This window comes from Chroicocephalus ridibundus, chromosome 1 (genome assembly GCF_963924245.1).
Source record: "Chroicocephalus ridibundus chromosome 1, bChrRid1.1, whole genome shotgun sequence".
Lineage (NCBI taxonomy): Eukaryota > Metazoa > Chordata > Aves > Charadriiformes > Laridae > Chroicocephalus > Chroicocephalus ridibundus.
Genome location: NC_086284.1, coordinates 125,657,183 through 125,677,115, shown reverse-complemented (window position 1 = coordinate 125,677,115; position 19,933 = coordinate 125,657,183). Strand labels below are relative to the sequence as shown.

General features: G+C 36.8%; 2 protein-coding genes across 4 annotated transcripts in view; one reads left to right on the top strand and one right to left on the bottom strand.

Annotated features, from left to right (window-relative positions):
* The window catches only part of CMSS1 (cms1 ribosomal small subunit homolog), a 243,329-nt gene that overhangs the window by 198,515 nt on the left and 24,881 nt on the right, over window positions 1-19,933 (bottom strand). The window lies entirely within an intron of this gene.
* The window catches only part of FILIP1L (filamin A interacting protein 1 like), a 210,317-nt gene that overhangs the window by 167,378 nt on the left and 23,006 nt on the right, over window positions 1-19,933 (top strand). Inside the window, exon 1 of one of the 3 annotated variants that reach the window (XM_063350308.1) lies at window positions 4,667-4,818. The exons of the other annotated variants lie outside the window; for them this stretch is intronic. The gene's annotated coding sequence lies outside the window, so the exon portion shown is untranslated. Of the gene's footprint in view, window positions 1-4,666; window positions 4,819-19,933 lie in introns of those variants that run through there. 3 annotated transcript variants of the gene reach the window in all.

Genomic DNA, 19,933 nt, shown 5'->3' with positions numbered 1-19,933 from the left:
TACCTTCTAAGGTACCTCACCGCAAGTCTTCACACAATTACAACTCATTTGTGCTATTGCATTAATACTGAAGTGGCTGCCATTCCTCCAGAAATAGCCCAACTAGCCAGGCATATTTACAGAGGGAGGAGGGAATGAAAAAAAAAAAAAAAATCTCAGAGCAGAATACTACAAACAAAACAAGCCTCCAAGCCCAAGCTGCTTCTTAAAATACACTATTGTGCACAGTTTTCAAAGACTAACAAACGTTATCTCATTTCTTTATGAAGAAAAAATTACTTGGCTATATACAGTTTATCCAGACTAGGGGAAGGCATAAAAATTAAATTCTATTAATCTTTGTTCATGGTAAGTTCTGCTGTGCAAAAAAAGTCTTTTTCATAAAAAATAATCTTGGTCCCATATACAAGAGGAAACCATCTCACAAGCAGATATGAAGCCCTTGCCAGTTCTCCTTAGGAGAGAAGTCATTAGTAGTTAAGCGATGCAGTCATCAACTTTTCAAGGCAGCGCCCAACAAAACGCGATCTAATTATCCCTAATATTTGGCTAGGAATTTTGTTTGTGTCTGCCAACAAAGGGAGAATAATGGAATCTGCAAACAATAGGAGAGTTTGGGAAAATATTTCTTCCTGCTGCCAAAAAAAATTAAAAACACACAGTAATGAAGATATGAATCTCTTTCCGTCCATGGTCCATAGTAAAAGACACATGAATCTGAAGAATGTTATCTTTAGAACTTTCCCCTGCTTCTCCCCCTTGCCTTCCACATGCAATTTATCAGTTGTCAGTGCATTTCAGAGTGTCATTTAGCCACAACAGTCTCCATATTTCTCTTTGGAATATTCAGAACCTAACCTATGCATTAGGATATAAAACACTAAAACACTCTTTACTGATGAAATCTAAGAGAGTGGCAATCACAATGCTAGAAGAAGTAATAAAGATTAATGGGACAGAAATTTTTTGAAGAGTGCTATCAATCCCAGAAATAATTAAAGAGTGAGCCTTCTTCCACCGAGTTAATGTCAAAACTCCCACAGACTCACAGACTTCGGAGACAAGGCTGAGCATACACTGGAGAAAAATACATGAAGTCACATGAGTTATTAAAACATTAAACATCAGATCCCATTTATGCAAGTCATTAAAATTCAACTTGTCAATTTTGCATGTGTTTCAGTTCTCCAGTACCACTTGCAAAGCTTAAGCAGACCACCTCCAAAAAAGCAGTTTTAAGTAATGTAAAATACTAATAAAAGCTTTAATAGTATTTGTACTTCTGTAGATGCCTATTTTTGGAATATGACAGTAACCTAAAGATTTAGACCCCATGGAAAATTTCAAAAGCCTGAGTTTCAACAATATCTACACGAAGCAAATGTGACCAAGAGCCTGATTCAGCCAAGCATTTCAATATATCATTAAAATCAGGCTTATGCTGAAGTCCTTTCCTTTCTCAACAAAAATACACAGGACTATGTTTTAAGTGCTTTGTTGAACTGAGGCCCAAGTTCTAATTTCCTTTATTTATCTTAGATACAAAATGGCTAAAGGAAGGGGTCAAATGCTGCAATAGATAGGTTATGGGTTTAAGGACACTGGAACTGCTGCTATGAATTGCCATGAGAAGAAAAAGGAAAGAGAAGTCGTTTAACGATGGAAGTAATGGGAGGAATTCTAATAGTTTAATATAAAGTCTTAACAGCAGCCTCAAAGTCTATTAGCTTATTTGTCCTATCTTTTCCCTGCCTGCTACAATCTTCCATCTTTCCAGCTTCTATTTTTTTCAAGGAAAATCCTGAGAGAATGTGAGCACAAATAACAATACAAAACAATAAGCAGAAAGATTAGATGAAAGCCACTGCAAGCAGGCTGCAGGGAGCAGCCCCGCATTGTCAGGGGATGCGCCAAATGATCTAATAAGGTCTTCCTTTGGTATCTAATTTCTACAAATCCAGTTTCTTTTCCTGTCACAATACTTGCAAATGCACCAATTCTGAACAAATATGTCTAGTAACTAAGGAAACTGAATTCATTTTCAGGGAGCAATGAAGAATGAGACAGGCATATCTGCCTGCCCAAAGGCTTTTTTTCCCCCTTTGGTGAAGTTCACCAGTGCCAGGGATTCCACCTACAGATACTGGAAGACACTGTAAAAAAAAAAAAAAAAAAAGCAATAAAGGAAGGCTTCTCAGCAACTCTATTAAATTGCCTCAGATATAAATAAGCTTTTTATGTTATAAGAATACAAACCATGGAATTTTTAATGATATAGTTCCTTAACGGGGCTTGGAATAGTACTGTACTCTGCCCTTTATTAAGTTGTGACAATACAAGAGAAGGAACTCCGGTCATTACACACTCAGCTGATGCTCTTTGATAAAGCCGTTTTGCAGAAGGTCACAGATGTGCACTTTTGTATTGCAGAGGAGAATTAATTAAGAAACTAGAAGTTCATACTTTGGCCATTCCCAGATGTAAACACAGACTCAGAAACAGGAGGATTTGCATTCCCTATTCCCTGCTCTAGCCTGCCCCCAGACTGCCAATAAACTTTTCACCAGCACTATCTGAGCTGCGTTCCTAACAACTCCAGAACAGAACTGGACCGTAAGGACGAATTTTTGACTACCAGCTTTTGAGAAGTCCTCTTCTTCAAAGCTGTTTATGGTCTACAACAACTGTTTCATGTGGGAGGATAAAAGCACAGGCAATTTTCATACAGAGATAGACTAGAGAGATAGGGGGTGTGCAGGTAAAGGGGAAGATGCATTAAAAAAAAAAATTGCAAAGGGAAGGGAAGGAAAGAAAAAAATTAATCAAGTAGAACACAGAAACAGTAGTTCTCACTGAAAGCACACACACACACACGTATATGTAAAAAAGAATGCATGCACACTTAACGCCTGCTCTAAGACAGTACCTTGCACTTGCAGTTGTCCTGTCTTTTGTAGCTGAAGATTAAGTCAACTTCATGTTTCCTATACAAAGGTCGCCTGGTTGAGCTTTTATGCAATTCAAATGATCCACATTGGCACAATACTTTTGAAAAAACGTTAGTTCCCAAAAACATTAGCCAAGCAACTGAACAGTCCAATTTTAGCTAAAGGACAGATTATTTTTTTGTTTGGATTTGGTTATTAAGTCTCCCTAGAATAAAAAATAAAATATTATCCTGGTCTCACCATTGGTAGATTCAAATAAGACATTTCATTATGTCTGAAACCATTTTGGAAGGGTCAGTATCCAGGTATTGCAGTATCAAATAGATGTGGAAGTTTTCTCATCAAGCACCCAAATCCGGTCTTCCCCAGAAACTCACAAAGTGGACACAGCAGGATCATCCACACACACAAGTAGCAACACTTCCGAGCCAGTCTTTACCTAGTCACAGTGCAAAGGGCTGGCTGAAATTTTCCAACTAAAGAATAAGTATCTTTTTCAGGCTGCACTGCAGGTAAATATGTGCAAGGTAGCTAAAAGATGTCTGTCTTTTTAATGAAATGCAAGCATTTTAATCACCATTTGTTTTCATACCTACAGAAAACACCCCCAAATAAGCAAACTGTCTTAAGTTAGCATTATGTTCAAGTATGATACAACACACAAAAAGCAGGCAGTAGGACAGCTTAAGCTATACCGAAGTTTATCTGAAGACTAAAATGCAAATGCTGCAAATAAATGAATTGTGGTTGCACCTACTTTAACAGAGCTGCACAAAATAGTGTAGAATGCCTTTCAATGGTCTAATTTACCCATCGACTCAAAAGGAGTTTATTTCATTACCTCCTGTTAACCCTTAGTGGAATTTCAACACGAAGTTTTATGCCTATTTCAAGTATTTCTCCCTTGTGTTCTCAATGTTTATTCAGGGTGTACACTGAAGGACAGGGAATACGAGAGATACATTTTGGGCTCTTTAATCTAAATCCTGCTTTTTGGCTTCCTACCTCTTTCCTAAGCGTTAAAACAACCGACTCATTTCTTTAAGACCTTCTTACTAAAAATAGTTGGTTGGACGGCTTAATTGTGTTAGCTGAAACACAAACATACGAAAAGGAAAGGGTTTTGTAGGAAAAACACTGAAGAAAAAAAAAAAAAAAATCAGATTTCATCTGGCCTTCCCATCATCACTTAGAGAATTGTTTTGTAGTTACATCATCAGGAAATAAAATACTATCCTCTGAGGACCCCGACTCTTTACAGAAGGAAAAAAAAAAAAAAAAAAAGGAAGGCTCGAAGTTCGTATCACCCTCTGAGGAGTTCAGCTAAATTCAAATTTTTTGTCATATTAAAAAAAAAAGAAAGTAAGAAAAAAGAAAAAGCTCCCTTAGAACAACTAATTAAAGATGACCTTGAATTTAATTTTCCCCTTCTCAAATCCGAGGCTGCAAGACTAAGTGGAAAACATTATAACTAATCAGCTAACAACTTCTAACGACTTTATTATCAATAATAGAAAGAAACTGCCCTAACCCAAACCTTCCGCACATTCTTCTTGGCCATGAACTAGTAGACAACTGAAATATTTCACACAGTCCTGAGCGTCAGCTGGAGCCAGAACACATTAATAAGCTTTCTAAGTTCTGGCTATCACTGAAGTACACCAGGCAGACACGACGAGTCTGCACAACACGGAGTGCCTTATATGGCAAGGCAATGACGTAATGCTCCATAGGCTTGGGGCATGCAAAGAGCCTATCTCTCATTGTTTAGTGGGACTGCTGGAATGCTCACATCTCTGATGCTACAGCTGAATGCCTCGCGCCATGGAGCAATAGCTGACCCAGGATTTCTATAGTCCAGGAGCGCAAGGTAAGGGAGAGGGTGGGAAGCAAACTTCTTCTGGCACGCACCGGCACTTCTCGCTTTTCCCTTTTGAGATACTTTTTCAAAAACAATGAAATGCCCTAAAACAGCACCAGGAAATCTAGAAGATGCCTGGTTACTCGGAAGTAAGATGACTCTTTCAAGCGTTAAAAAACTACATTTTAAACAATTCCTACAGAGCCAACAGATGAGGAATTAATTTAACGCTGAAGAAGGAGGTAGTTATAAATTACACACACTTTCCAAATGGTCGGATAAAATCATGATTGCATTTAAAGCTGTGGAAAGAGTCCAACTGTATTGTAATATATTAGGTAGAGCTACTGCCTCTCTTTATGCTGCATTTATATGCATATGCTACATATTAGTAGACATGTATGCACATATGTCTCTAAGCTTTTACTATACTTTTGAACGACTTTTCCTGTAGTTAACAGAGGGATGTATAAAACTGCCACAAACATTACTTTGCGATAAGATTATGCTATGTCTTAAAGAAACAATTGTAACTAGTTTAATTACTAACAAACTTTTCAACTCCTACACACTGCTTCCCTCTTCTGTGTCTTGCGTGCAAGTGTCAAATCACAAGAGGACAGAACTGTCAGATTTTGATTTAAAAAAAAAAAAAAAACAAAAAAACCCCAAACTTTAAATCCTGGTCATCAAACAAATTATAATGCTTTCAAATTCAGAAACCTTCCTGGTCTCTTCAGGGCTTATTCTGCAAGATGCTAAACACTATTGCAATTATTAACTCCAAAAAACAGAGAATGGAAAGCAATTCTGATGAGGCACTAAGCACCTTGAAAGATTACACCTTAGCGTGTTTATAATTCACAACTGCGTAGTATAAAAAACAACTCTGTCCTATCCCTTGATTAAAGGGCCAAACGGTATCAAATCCCTGTTTATAGGAACTGCAATTAAGTCAATTGTACTGTCCTACTTGCAAACTCAGACTACTAAGCAATGCTCTCCAGTTTTATGTGTAATTTAAAATGTTAGAAAAGTTAGACTCCTTAAGACCTTTAAACTCAAACTCTTCTTAAAAGTTAAACATGTTTTTGTTCTATGCTTTGATTTTCCTTAACACAAAATTAAATAGGCATTAAATGTTAGTTTAGCAAAAAGGGCTTTTTTTCCCCTGCATTTTATGTTTTAAATCCTGCAAAATCCTTGTTCAAGTATGTATTTAAGAAAAATCAAAGCTGATACAATCATATGCATTGCTGTACTATCAAGCATACATGGAATTAGAGACTGAGTCAAAATAGCACATGTGAACATTTTCGTCACTTCTTTTTTGCTTTAAACAACAAGAAAATATTAAGTAGCTACTTTCCACATGCTTCTAAAAATGAAAATATATAGAAAAACATTTCATTTCAAAGATAATTCAGGTATTTGTGTATTATTAACCTTGGCATTTAGATAAAAGTCACATCCATGTTTCCAAGATAATCTTTCTTGTAACAAGCAAAGTTTACACCTCTGTTGATGCCTTAAATCTGCCTGGCTATAGAATCTAGGAAAAGGGCACTGTATAGTATATATAGAACGAAAAGAATCCTAGCAACCAGAACAAATGTAAGTTTATAGTAGACAACCAATACCCCGGATCAGTATCCTGAGCCCCTTACAATGTTTTCTGCGCACTATTCTGTCATATCTGCAGACTTGAAGCCTATATCCTAGCGTTTTTAGATCTCTTTCCTGATAAATGATTGTTTTCCTACATATTCTAAATCCAGTGGATTTAATAATAAATACACTGTCAAGTTATAAAGTGGAAAAAGTTAGCTATGTTATGAAAAGATATGTTATGAACCAAACTTAAGTAAAAGACCTCAAAAAACGTGTCTGAGTAGAAAGCATAAGCTGTAGTCAAAGGACTACTATATGATGAAGAAAAAATATTCACAGAAATGCTACACGTGGAATACACATATATAGTTGATAAAGGCAGTAACTAGAAAAAGAAAAAAGCCTACCCATAAATAAGAGACTATTTCAGCTCCTCCAAATCCAACACAGGAGGGTAACATTTATCATTAATTACTGCTTTAGCAATAGCCAAAGTACCATCTGTACTGTGAATGCTGCTAGCCTAATACGAATCATAACGTCTATTAAAAGCCAGAACTCTATTTCCCATAGTCCGTCTTCCTTAGATCGAAAGGGAGAACATTCTTCACTCAATACTTACAGGTCCAATTTTGCTCTCATTTATACTGGTAGAAGTCCAAAATAATTAGACTGAGGTATAATGATGAAAATGTCTCACTGCTCTTTCCCCCCCACCCCCAGCATTATACTCCTTTGTTTTATCAGATTTCTTTATATGTATTGAGACTATTTAATTTTAAGCAATTAAAACGTTAGCTTGCATCACTTAACAGTAAAGGAAAAGAATTATCACATAATTCAGTCTTCAACAATTGTATTTCTTTATTTAAATTTCTTTTTGCAGTAACTTTTTACAACACCCAATGGAAAGAGAAAGCATTTTAATAACAAGTATATCCTCCAGAAATGAAAGTCAACTTCCTATCAAACTGCATTGACCTGTTGTTCCTCCAGCATCACTTCCCCTCACACCACGGACAAACACAGTGTAACTGCTGACAGTAGAGTTTTTAGAGATTTGACCCAGAAGACCAAGGGATATAACTTACACTTATTTTATTTTCCCCATCAGTACTGGTAATATCAAGTTATTGCTTGATTTTTGCTGAGTAACAACACTTTCATATTATTTACCTAATATTGTGATGAATTATCACATTTGCCATTGTCATGGGATAAAAGACAGCCTGGTTTTACTCCTGGTTTTACAGTGAGTTTCCCCTTTGTGTCAGTTCTTAAAAGGCTGGCACTTTTCTTCAGGAAAAATTCCTCACCAGGTGTAGTTTGGCGCAGGCAAGAGAGCAGCCACTGATCCTCAGGACCTCTCCTGCAAACAGCTTCTCTCAGCTCCTGGGTGTGGTATTACCTGAATACTGTTCATTAAAGAAGCAATTAAAATATCTAAGTCAGAGAAGCAATTAAAATATCTAAGTCAGAGAATCCTAATGAGTTTACAATGTAGGAAGATGTATCTTTAAAAAACATCCTATAACATTTTAGTTCTGACTCATTAATAGTTCCCCTTAATACTTTAGCCTGTCATCAAGTTGATTTGAGCTTAGAAACTCTGCCTTACCAATAAAAATAAATTATTTTTAATTGCCTAGGTTTGTTTTTCTCATATTGAATGGATTCTGCCATGGCATCTTTGAGGTTTATGTTGAGCTTTTTTTAAGTGGTTGAAAGCTTGGTTAGTTCAACCATTCACTAAACTGTATTACTCAGCTCCAAGAGGGCAAGGGGCATTGCTGAAAAATTCTAAATATAGTGCCTAGTCTTGTGATTTAAGTGAAGTAATGGACATTTTGAGTCTTAACACCTCTCAGTATGTTATGCTGATTTTGAGGTTTGCTGTGTTTTCTGTCAGCGAGACAAAAATCACTTTGATTGCACGTCCAGGGCACCATGTTGTTTCTGGAAGGTCAGTAACGGCACTCACACTGGTGGACGGATGGAGCACACTCGGGCATTCACAGCTCACTTTCCTCAAGTGTTCACAAAGTGAAGGAAAATATATTTGAAGGTCTTCTGTGTCAGTCTGTAGCCTCCAGTTAAAAACAGTAGAAAAACAGCAGCTCCCAAAGCACTGCCTCCTCACCAGAGCAACAGAACTGAGGTGACAGCGAAGAGGTGAATGTTCATGGAATAAATGAACGCTCACTGAGTGAACACCCAGCAACATTATTGTATGACCCTCTTTAATAATAAAATGGAAAGCTTGGGGGTGCAAGTTCAAACCAACCTTGCCAGACAACATTTCGACACAACTCAAAGTCCTATAACCTTGGCCACTCAAGTTGATAAATGCACGTACTTTTTGCCTGTTGCAGAAGTCACCCTTTCTGCTACAGCTCATCGTGCATATCACAGTGATTTAACACAACCGCTTGACTTCAACCTTAAGCGGGGCAGGGGACCTATGGACGACCACCAGAAAGTGGCTGCTGAGGTAAATACACAGAACTTGGGCCATTTTGCTTCACACTGCACGCTCACAGAAGCTGAGCGGCCAGAGCACACAACCACCTAACCACTCCTGCTCAAGCTTCAACAAACCTTTACAGATATACTTCAGGTAGGGTACACAAAGCTCCAGTGTACATCACTGAAAACGTGGATGGAAAAACGAAATACTTCTGACAAGAAAAACATTAATCTTGCACACATTTCACGGATGTGAAACAACACATCAGCCAGATTTCATTGTCCTTTATAGGCTTCCAAAGGCATGGGAAGGAACACAATTGCACTTAAAAGAAATGACAGGTTAGAGTTCTTAAAGATCTCCCTTAAATCTAATATTCAAAGTAATTTTTTTCAAATTCATTGCAGAGACTGGATTTAAAACTTTATCCTTTTTTAGTGGAGCACAAAGTTTATCTAGTGTTTGCATAGCAGCTACTGCAATGGGAGCATAAGAGAAAGAGGAAAAATTTAAAAAACTGAAACGAAGCAGCATGTTGTTACTACCATGAGAAAAAACACACAAGATTGGCTGTTTAAAAATGGAAAGTAATGCAATCATGAAACTCACATTTTAATTACATATTGGATTTCAGCACATGGACAAAACCATCTTAGAAAAAGTATGAGCTGACTGAATTCTGTCAATTTTTTATGGATTTAATCAATATTCTGGTAAAATCTGCATAACTTTCAGTCATTAAGTCAAATTATGAACAAAATTAGGAAATTTTACCACCATATTAAGCTTGGCTCGCCTGAAAATAGTGTCACCCACCACATTCCCAAACATGATTCTATTCTACTTAGCTACACAGAGGTTTCTCAGAAGCCGCCTAATAAATGCCACAGTTGTTTTTGTTTTCAAAATCATAGAATCATAGAATCATAGGGTTGGAAGGGACCTCTGGAGATCATCTAGTCCAACCCCCCTGCCAAAGCAGGGTCACCTAGAGCAGGTTACACAGGAACACGTCCAGGTGGGTTTTGAATGTCTCCAGAGATGGAGACTCCACCACCTCTCTGGGCAGCCTGTTCCAGTGCTCTGCCACCCTCAGGGTAAAGAAGTTCCTCCTCATGTTTAGGTGGAACTTCCTATGTTCCAGTTTGTGCCCATTGCCTCTTGTCCTGTCCCCGGGCACCACTGAAAAGAGCCTCGCCCCATCGTCCTGACACCCACCCTTTAAGTATTTATAAGCGTTGATAAGGTCACCCCTCAGACGTCTTTTGCTCCCCCCTCCAGTCAAGCACACGCTCAATCTCAGTAGAGCCATTCTGTTTCAGATTCCTACCTAGAAAAGAGGAAAGTGACTTATATGATCCTAATTTCTTTTTTAAATTTTGGTCACTTGAACCTGGGGGTACAACAGCTCCACATTTGTGGCAGCCACCCCCTGACCTAAGTATCTGAAATCCAACGCTGAACAGGCTAACTTGGATGTAGGAAGGTGGGGAAAAAAAAAAAAGCCATTTGTTAATGCTCAAAGCTGAAAATTTTCTTAACCTGCAAAATAGTACCATATACTTTTTCATGTAAAGAGGAAAGTCTTTTCACTTGCAGCCCATGTCATTCCCAAATTAAATACTTAATTGGCTCCAATGAAAAGGCCACCATGAACCTTGGCAGGCTTAAAACTTCTCTTAAAATACATGTTACTAAAAGCATATCTAATATATAAATGGGTATGTGCACTTGCTTGCATATGTGTAAGCAGAGCAGGGGGATAAAAAGCCTCTGAAGCAGAGTCAGCAAGTACAGCTTCAATATAGCTCAACTCAAGACATAAAATAGACCGAGTATGAGGGTGGTGCGGGGACGACACCAACCACTGGAGAACGTTTAGGCTTCGGTCAGAGGTGCACACATTAGTTCCCTTTCAGGAAAGCAGCAGACAACTGCTGACAAGAATCTTCAAGCTTACGTATTTTGCTAACCCCTATAAAAAGGGAGAGGGAAGAAACTGTAACATGGTGTACAAAGGAGCAGCTACTTTGGAAAGTGTCTGCTTGCTCTTGCTGTGTTCCCATTGTCTGCTTAAAGCTCTAGTGGATTGCTGCCATCTTTGTGAATAGCAAAATTGTCCTATTTCAACGAGGAGTAACTGGGTGGGGGAATCAGAATTTGACAAGGTTAACATTTTATAACCTGTAAATTACCTTCTCATATATCTAGGCTAATGCAGCTAACCAAACAACTAGTAAGTTCTGTTTAGAGATAATTGTCTTTTTATTTCCAGTATTTGAAACCATGTTATAAATTACTGATAAAAGCTAAAATGTATTACATCAGAAACATACTGTACATGAAAGCGTGCTACAGCTCCTTCATTTTCAGAGTGACATCTGAAAATAGGAAAATATAACCTAAACATCACAGACCATCAGCCAAGAGGCAAGGAAAGAGATCAAATAGGGCATGTAGCCAAATGCCCTTCAGTCACATAACGATATAGAGTTATAAATCAGTATGGGGTACAATAACGAGGCAGAGAATGTTCAAATGAATTAACAGTTGTTTGAAGAACAGGGAACACTTGGAGTCTAAAAGTTTTCATGTGAAGGGGCAAAGGAAGCATACATGCACATGACGCTCCTCTTTCCTAAGAGAGTCTTTTTTTCTGAAAAAGAAAACTGTCATAGAAATTACCGTTTTTGAAAGGCAGAGAAAGAAAACTGGAAAACAACTAAAGACGGAAAAAGTAAGTATCTCTCTTGGCTTTAGGAAGACTGTTCAGACCAATTTTAATAGAGTTTAAGAAACCATTGGTCATAGAATAGCTAGAACTAGTTGAATCCACTTTTTCGTCCTAACAATTTAGAGTTTTTTTCCTAAAAAAATAGAGAAACATTTATTTTCCAAAGCATGCAACAGTTGCTCTAGCAAGAAGCTAAAAACAAACAAAAAAAAGGAAAAAAGAAAAGCTGATTATAGATACAAACTGTTATTAGCACTTTGAGCGCATACACGGGTATATGCTTAAGCAGGGTATTTGGTCTTTAACGCAGTCAACTACCAATGCTGCAGAAGAATGGAAAATCTTACTTCAACACATCATAATCAACAGATCTGAGAGTAAAAGATGTTCATTAGTTAGACAATTCATCACAGGTGAAGAGGCTACTTAAATTACCTGTTATTTAAATTATTATTTAAACATGTGAATTAGATCTAGTGAAGTAAACCTTGGTTAGAACTATAACCATTTCAAAAAATTCTCAGACTATCACCTTTAGCTTTCCACTGCAGCTTCCTATCCTGTAGTCTAAAACAATGTGTTAGTCCTCTTTGAAGAAGATCAGTTTGGAGAAACCATATAAACTTAAATCCTGATCAAGAGCACCTACGCTAAGGATTAACACACTTCAAACAAACACACATTGACTTTTCACCTTTAGATGATTCACCAAGTGCTCCCAGGCCAATGTGGCCCGAGGTCCTACTGAGACAAGAGAAAATGCAACTTCCAAACATCCCACATTTCAAGTCCCGACACATTCAGATATAGGAGACATACAGCAAGATGTTTAGCAGGATTAGGCCAGATAGCAAGAAAGTGATTTATCTCCCAGGTGGCAAAGACCCCAGAACTACAGAGCTTCAATGCCTAGAATGGTATCCAGAAGCAATTTGTAATCCATCAGAAATAGTTTAAATGCAATTTCTGAAGGTCATATACTGCAAAACAGGAAACTAGCAGCATTCTTCATCACTTGTAGCTTCAAAGCCATCTTTAGCTACTTAACAATGCTGCAATGCATTGCTACAACTTCCCTTTAACCTGTGTCCTCCAAAATGAAGTGCTGGCCAAGTCCATCTTAGAGAAAATGGACACCCTCATATTATCAGGTCTACGTGACAAAGACGCATGTTTAGTGTCAAAGTGAAGTCTCTCTGTTTGACATTAGTGCTATTACGGCTCTTATTACTTCCAGTCTTGGCTACTAGAAAAAGTTGCAACTCAGCAAACCTGATTGAAGTCTTTTGCCTATTTGGAAACCCTCAACTACACTGCTTCATGCAACCTTGCATCAAGGAAAATTTAAATACCTCAAGCTAAACTTGCAGTAACAATTAAGGTTCATGTTTTCTGCCAGAAAAAAAAAAAAAAGGAATGAGGTGCCACCCAATCCCAGTCTTCAAACACTCAGAGTTTATTACACATATACACAGAGCTACTTCAGGAAGTGAGCACACCAGAAAAATGGCTTACTTTTGTCTTAGGATGCCTTCGGTTCAACAGAGGAAGTGCGTGTGGCAGTATGGGAAGTTCTAAATGTTACCACTGCTGGTGACTGATAATATACAAATAAGGCCGTGGTTAGCATAAGAGATAGGCACAGTGCCCGTTAGGCCCATGGATGAAAATGTGGCCCCAGACATCTATTTCTATATAAAATGTGTGTTAAAATTGTTTTAGAGAACATCCAGTTCCTGTAAATGTTATGGGAAAATGACATTTACGACTAACCAGTCTCCTCTGAGTAACATGATGTGTTATTGTTGGCTGAGTGCCATTTTCTGTCATACCAAAAATATTAACTAATTGAAGTTAAAAAAGTTTGTATGAATTGGATCCTTGCACAATTATGCCCAGTTCTGGTCAAGGCAGCAGCACTAGCACAGCCCCAGGTGAATCAGACACCAGAAAAGCATCTATTTTCCCAACTGGCCCCCAGAAAAAGCATCCATAAACAGAGGTCCACCTTGAACCTACACACTATGATGTTATATACAGAATAAACAAACAAAAACAACACAATCAAATTAAAGACAGGATTTATCTATTTATACTGCTTAAAGGAAAAAAAAAAAGCTCAGATTGTTCTCTTAATCTAAAATGAGTATTATCATTAAACTGAAAAGTGTAGAAAGATGACTTAAGGGTTACAAACTTATACAAAGCTGAAGGAACTGACTCATTCAGGGAATCGGAACTCCTGCAAACTCCTCAGTCACTTGAAGGATATAGAATAAATAGCCAAGACAAAAAACTCGGCCCTCTAACTATTACACTTCCATCAACAGTAAACACAGCATTGCAGGGATAACTAAGTACCATTTGCCTCATAGAAACTAAACACACATGGCTGGGGCAATCCGTGCTAGTAGCAGCCTGACCAGAAATCTCCAGAACTTGGGCAAGCTGCACTGCCTTGTTTGTGCCTAATCTTTGGATGGGGAACAGGGGGGAAGGCAGGCAGGGCTCTAAAAGACAGTTTTCTGGAGCTCAATTAACTCCTGCTACAATTTTTCACTTGCTAAATCCTAGCAGTAGGCTGCAATGGCAACGATTACTGGTACTGACGCTCAGAACAGACAATGCAAACACATTCACTTGCCCACAAACTGGGGGGAAAAAAATTAAAAAAAGAAATGGAAAAACACTGTCCTGTTTATCTCTAGTACTGAGTGGTTTATAACACTGGTGATTTTAAAGACATCTCACTAACTGTGGTCAAGCAATAGCGTTCTAGCAGTAATGCTTGAAGTATACATTTAAAACAAAACTTAGGTTCATAAAGACACAGGCTCTCTCCCATCAATTTAATTTATCATACAATGCTAAATATCAAATCATCAAATGCAATCATTGCACTGACACTGTCATTTAAAAATCACAAGTTATAAAAAGCAGTAGTTGTCTTGGTTTATTTTATGTAGTTACCATACTATTAAAACGTCTGTGTCAATATTAATTCACAAAATAATCTGTTACAGTAAGTCAACACTGCTTTTCCATTTTAATAAATCTGAAGTTCAGGCCCAAAATTTTACTTATTAAAAATGAAGAAAAGACAAAAGCAGGACCTGGATTAGTAACTGAGACGTTCTGCCTCAGTCTTGTTGCTTTGACCCCTATACCACATCTCTTGTGGTTCATCTTTCCATTTCCTTCTGAAAGCTTTCCATCTGCAAAACTATAATTTCCTGGCTGACGTAAATTTGAAGAGTTCCAAACTCTGGTGTTGCATCTGAAATTACTGCTTTATTTCCGACTTTACAGGCAGTGTGGAGAGAGGGAGTGAGAGGCAGAGAGGGACAGGGGGAATGAATATGCACTATGGTAATATGAAAAAATCCCAAACTACTAACCAACAAAACCCAAGTCATATTCCCTTGAGTCGGTTAAGTTATTGATGCATTTAGATTCAGAGGAGGATTAACAGTTACATTACATGCACAATTATATGCCATTGAAATGCCAACAGTAATAGATACTGACTTCAAAGAATAACTCAAATAGCTGTTAAATCTAGAAAGAGGGATGAGGAAGAAGAACGCATCTCAAAAATGGTGACACATCAGAGTCCAGTTCACCATTCATTGTGTTATGTTTTCTAGTAGTTGAACTCTGGGACCCAGAGTTTTTAAGGCTAATGTCAAGTAGAGTTCATTAATATTGTCATCTCCTCAGGTCAGCGCTCATTTACAATTGTTTTTCAAGATATGCAGTCCAGAAAAAAAAACAAAAAAAAACAACAAAAAACCCCACCAAACCTGCTAACATTTTAATAAGGTATCAACTTCTTCACTCCCACCTAGAAGTCCTGCACCTTCCTATCATAATCGCAGATGCTGCGGATGGCTACCATTACACGATTAGAAATGAATGGACAGAATTAATAATTATCACCTTGCACATTCGAACAGTTACTGCCACAGAAAGCATTAATACTTTTTACACAAGACTGATGTTTTGCTTGGTGATTTCCAAGAACATCTAGATAAGGAAAGGATATAACTCAAGATAGAAAATTATTTTCTTAAACTGAGGTTTCATGATAAAACAAAACTGGATTTTAATGCTTATTTAAAATTACTCCAACTAAAAGTGAATGTTAATTCAGTCTTAAATCTTAAATTAACCAATATAAATTTGTTAAAAATGTCTCATGCCATTTACTGTCACCAAATTCATACAGGATTTCAAAACATTTATGAGCATCAATATCCCTGTATCACCAGGAAGAACTTTCAGCAGCTTAGTAGTTGTGAAATCATGGTCACAAACAACATTACTGTTCCAGATTAATTAATTTTTAAAAGAATATATTATCTGCGTATGTTTACTCAGCATCACAGCTAAAAATGGTTATCCATTTGAAATTTTGCCCAAGTTAACCCTGAACTGGCAACACCATTCATCATATATGACTTTTATTAAGACTTGTTAAGCAAGTCAGCATTTTATGCATCAGATAAAACAATGATTGCTCTGTGGTAGTTTGTGGAGTAATAAGCAGAACTCACACCCTCCTCATTAAAAGTCCTCATTTTATAAAATAAGTTTCCTTATCAGGAAATTTGCTTTATACACAGTCTCTTACAGTTGAGACACCATTTCTGGAGGTTTGCATCTTAGTATAAACTAATGATTTAAAATATATACACATATAAACAATACACTGAAAAACAAATTTTAAAATAAGTGTTCACATTCTGTTGGGAAGTGCTGACTGATTCAGATAAAGCCAACAGATTACACAACAGCTATGGTATGTTGTTGCTGCTGTAATTTCAAAGGCTTTTGACCTTCTTATGACAGGGGGAAAAAAGAAGCATCAATAAAGATAATAAAGAAGCCATAAAAGTAGTTATAACATATGTCTTCATAAAAATTACACATCAATAAGCAGAATTGTAGGCAACAAAAAAAGAAATAAATGCATAGCCACCCCAAGACCACAAAGCCATTTTAACAAATCCAAATTTTGTTGCCATAAGCTGTGGAAGGCACAGACAGACTGGCTTACTTCCAAAAATAAGTACTTAACTGTATTGGTGTCAAAAATTACAACAACTTGTAAGATTTACCAGAAATGATGAAGCATGTTCCTTCTCTTATTAAAGGCCAGACCATGGCTTATTGCTAACTGGGAAGAATGCCTCAGCCGAAGAGGCATGACTTCATCTACTTTTAAAAGCTTTCAGCTTAGTGTTTTTACTTGCATTGTAGAGAGGGAAATTCAAGCACACGTCCAAAAACTTTAGAAGCAAGTCTCCCTCATGTTATAACCTGTAGAACCTCTAGAAAGCCACATCTTTTACCTGAGGAAGGGTGAAGAGCACATGAGCTAGATTAAAAAAAAATAATTTTTTTTTATGATCTACAAAACAAAAGTCACAGACATTCAAAGTCTCAGTCATTTCTGCAAAATGATCTGATAAAACCCAAGATATTGATAAGGTATATATTAAAATCTCCTCAATGTTTTGGTGGAAGGAATGATAGAAGTACAGCTTTACAAATCAACACCTATTTCACTTGCATCCTTAAAGAATGCAGCCTTTTCTAAAGTTATCTTTGCAAAGTTGCTTAAGGGGAAAAAAAAAAATCACCATTTTTATTCTTAGAATAATTATTCTAAGAACAACAATTCATTCTAGAAGAAACTCAAAAAATAAAAAAAAAGGTCTTGCAATCTCAGTCTCCCATGCTTTCCTTAGTTTCCCTGAATCTCAAAGGGAAAGCAGCCCCCTTAGAATCCTGTAAAAACATAAACTAAACAACATCAATGTAACACCGGTACCCCCATGAAAACAGAAAACCCCACTTAAAGTCAAAATAATATCACATGACACCAAGAAGACAATGAACTGTTTAGGGAGTCCTGATGTCTTGTAGAGAACACATAGTTATGACATTGCTAAATTTAATGTAGTGTAGCCAAAGCTATATGCACTTGGAAAAAAAAAAAAAACCTGAAAAACAAGACAACACAATTTCATGCATGATATTAACACCAAGAAGCTATAATATGCATACTGAGGAAAGCACTTGCAGTGAACAGAGGAGAGATGACAACTACAATTCCTTTAAGGAAATAAAAAAAGCAGGCAACTGGTATTGCAAACAAGTACAACAGTAGCCCACAATAAAGCAGTCATTTATAACAGAAGTGCTGAAGAAAAAGTAATAAGACACTGCCCTGACACTGTTTAACTATCTAACATTCATGTTCATAAAACCAATTTCCAATGCCTGTTTTTGCTGGCCTGTATTCAGAAAGGGTTCTTGTAGTCCTGTGAAGTCAACTGCTTGGAATTACCTGTGAAAGCTTTGCCTAAATGCTATACCTACCTCTGCCTAAGGTGAAATTATATGAACATGAAATTCAACTCAAAATGAAAATGATAAAAGTATTTTATTGGATAGGGGAGTGCCTGTTCTTTTTTAAATTATTATTTTTTTAAGTCAACTTCTTTTGACCTTTGCATATTTTTGGTAAAATTGCTTTTTCAAATACGCTGTTACTCTTCTTGAGGAAGAGAGTATCTTGGATGAATTTAACACAAAGTATTTTTATTCTGTCACAAAAGTATGCAAGATATCACAAAGTGCTATTATCAGTTACAACAGTCCTTCAATTAAACACGCGATTTGCCTTAGTTCAAATGATATACATAATCAAGCCCTGACCGGCAGGAGTCAGGTTCCCCAAAGGAGCTGACCAAAAGCAAGTGATGAATTTATGAAAATAAACACACTAACAACAAAAACAAACAAACAAACACAAAACCCCCAAAGATTTTAGGGTCCTCTACTATTCTTAAGTGAATGTGTGCAGACAAATTTGCTGTGACCTACTGAACCATGAACTGGGAATTCAGCAGCCAATGAAAAATTCTTCTGCAAATATTAACACACTCCCAGTTGACTTCTTCCAATATCAATCTCAACTCTGTCCAAGAAATCATTATCTATTCAGCATTGTTGAAGGCATTTTCTGTATAGGAATACATGACTATTCCTGTCTAGGAATACATGAATAAGCATACAGTTATCAAAAACAAGTGCAAAACCTTATTTAACTACACAGTATCAAAAAATACACATACCATGCTTAATACATCCCTTTCTTATTTTTAGAAACACGTTAAAATCCTTTTAACTCGCAGCTTCTGTGAGTTATGCACTATGCTCTGTAACATAACTTCAATGGAGTGATTTTATAGTATTTTTTCCAAAAGAAATAGATCTCAGGGGTTAGAAATATTTGCTTGCATTTCTGTTTGAATCTTAAAATTGCATTTTATCTTTTGAGTGAAGGAAACATTTTTAAATACACTAAAGTCTTTTGGCATGACCACTGAAACAGAATCTCTTGAAAATCCTTCTCAGTTTATACAGTGATCCAGGTCAGATACCAATAATTTAGGCACTTTCATTGAAATAACCCTTGCAACACAGGCTTGATTAGAGGTTGGGTTAGACTAGCTCACTCAAGCACTCAGTTTGGGCTGGAACCTCAAGTGCTTTACTGAAACAAGTCTTAAGCATTACAGATAGCTTGAGGAATTAAGTTATAGAAGAAAAAAAAACAGAAGAGAAGACAAAAGAATAAAAATTGTACACAGATTGATGCTCACTGCAAGGACTGCTGGGATTATTTACTCAAACATCTGTCAAAATAATTGTGCATAAATAATAAATAAAATCAGTTATTTGCTTCATAAAAAATTACACAGCATCCCTATGAAAATTACAGTTGTTGGTTACCATTTGGTTTAAGAGTTTTCTTTCTAAAGCAATTTAAGGGGCGTCAGTCACTGGAGCATTACAGTTTCATTTGGCCAGAAAGATATCAACTAGTTAATACGCAAGTGTTGGGTAAAACACCGAATAATTTTGGTATTAATCACTTCAGCTAAATTTGCCTTTCAAAAATAAATTACAGTGAAGCAAGCTAAAATAAATCAAGTGCTTATAAGCCCAAGTCTATTTTAGCAGTATTAATATGAGATGTCTTAACTTCATGCACACACAAAAACTGAGTTCATTCCAAATGAAATTGTTAGTTATGCTTCTGTTATGGTTTTATATCTATGGCAACGGTAGATCATCAATTGAACTTCACTACTAAAGCATTTAGAGACAAGGGTGGAGAGGAAAGAGAGATTTTTACACCAAAAAGAACCCAAACTGAAAGTAGCACTGAAAAGCAGACAAAAGTTTATACAGCAACAACACAGTAAAAAGCTGCCTCTGAAGATGGCGCAGTCTTC